Here is a 1,020-nt window from a genome sequence, read left to right on the forward strand (position 1 = left end):
TATTCTATTCAATTGCAAATGATCTAGATAAGACTGAGAATAAGATACTGCACGGGACATAGCAGAGTTGGTCAAGTTGAGTGGAGATGAGTTTGCTATTTGGCACAGCTTTTTGCATCAATAAAGCAAGTAAAAGGTGTGAAAGATAAAAAAAAGGGTGAAAGTGTGAAAAGTGAATTGGCCAAATTGAGGTGCATATAAAGTTTTTGCTTTCTTTCAATTCACTAATGGGGCTCATTTGAATCAGGTGAATTGAGTTCTGCTTTTGGAAACTGGGTTAAGAAGGGGTGCACCGGTCCTGGAGGTACTGCAATACCAGGTCAATGCGTGGAGTGGACAGAGCAAGATTTTTTCCATCTCCTTGTTCTAAAAATCCATTTAATATATGGTCCCCAGAGAGGGGACGTATCAGATATTAAACTGATAAGAACAGATTTAATTTTTTTTTTTTTCTGTTTATCAGTAGGACTTCAAAATAACAAAGGTGATCGCCTCCCGTTGCCTGGGAACCGTCCAGGCACAAGAGGGCTATGTGTCACCAGAAGGCGCACATACTTCCTCAAGGCCGGCAGACGTGCAATCCCAGGCACCTTCCAGTACCGACCAAGGTAGCGTCCTCCGAAACTACACTTGATCTTAGCCAAAAGGCCGAGAAGCTATAACCCGAATTGGTTACGGCCTTGAGTGGCACCCTGGCCTATACCGGACACATCTTAGGGAGAGGGAGACAAACCCACGCCTACAGAAGACATTTTGTCACCCAAGCCAACCCTTGAAAAGGCTGTTTTGCAGAGCAAAAACAAGAAGAATGGTGCTTTTTGCAGCCGCCGCCCACTGCAATGAATCTGAATAACTCCTCCTTTTGGACACAAGCACCTCCCCTCCCCCTTGCAGTCTTTCCAATTCATGATACAAAAAGACGGACGGACAGGACAGGACAGGACAGGCTGCCTGACTTTCCGTCACTGCCACCCTTTGCCATCCTTGCCCGTAGAAAGCCCTTTCATCATCCCCAAACCC

The 1,020-nt window shown here is 45.7% G+C and overlaps 1 pseudogene; it reads right to left on the reverse strand.

Annotated features, from left to right (window-relative positions):
* Positions 1–282: 282 nt before the first annotated feature.
* LOC142260588 (U2 spliceosomal RNA) lies at positions 283–489 on the reverse strand (annotated as a pseudogene).
* Positions 490–1,020: the final 531 nt, after the last annotated feature.

The sequence above is a fragment of the Anomaloglossus baeobatrachus genome, unplaced genomic scaffold (assembly GCF_048569485.1).
Source record: "Anomaloglossus baeobatrachus isolate aAnoBae1 unplaced genomic scaffold, aAnoBae1.hap1 Scaffold_137, whole genome shotgun sequence".
Classification (NCBI taxonomy): domain Eukaryota; kingdom Metazoa; phylum Chordata; class Amphibia; order Anura; family Aromobatidae; genus Anomaloglossus; species Anomaloglossus baeobatrachus.